Source organism: Penaeus monodon, chromosome 20 (assembly GCF_015228065.2).
Source record: "Penaeus monodon isolate SGIC_2016 chromosome 20, NSTDA_Pmon_1, whole genome shotgun sequence".
NCBI lineage: Eukaryota > Metazoa > Arthropoda > Malacostraca > Decapoda > Penaeidae > Penaeus > Penaeus monodon.
In genome coordinates this window covers 32,143,297-32,143,671 of record NC_051405.1, presented here as the reverse complement: position 1 = coordinate 32,143,671, position 375 = coordinate 32,143,297, and the positions used below count along the sequence as shown (strand labels likewise).

The following is a 375-nucleotide window of genomic DNA, read 5'->3' as shown; positions in this document are numbered from 1 at the left end:
AATAATAATTTGCTGATAAAAATGATAACGCTAATGATGATAGGTCCGACGCGACTGAAAAGGTAAACAATCCCTCGGCTGCTTCCCCTGGATCGAGACCCGTTTCCAGAGAGCGAAGGGAAGCGGGTTGTCTTGCGAAGAATGGATCACGTGTTAATTGCCATCCCTCTGTTCGCCAGTGACGCCTGCTTTATCGAGCCTTCCGTCCGCCGTGATAGATGACCGCGATGGTGATAGGATTTCGGGAATCTGAGGCTCCAACTTTGATCAGTTGGTGTTTGAGTTGTCTTTCCCCTTTCTGTTTTAGAGGCGAGGGGGTGGGGGGGGTAGGTGCAGGGCAGGATGGGATGGGATAGACAAGAGGACAGATATATC

The 375-nt window shown here is 50.4% G+C and overlaps 1 protein-coding gene across 1 annotated transcript in view; it reads left to right on the top strand.

Moving 5' to 3' along the window:
• Nucleotides 1-375, top strand: part of LOC119585974 (myb-related transcription factor, partner of profilin-like) — a 6,111-nt gene that overhangs the window by 5,401 nt on the left and 335 nt on the right. The gene's annotated exons all lie outside the window — the stretch shown is intronic.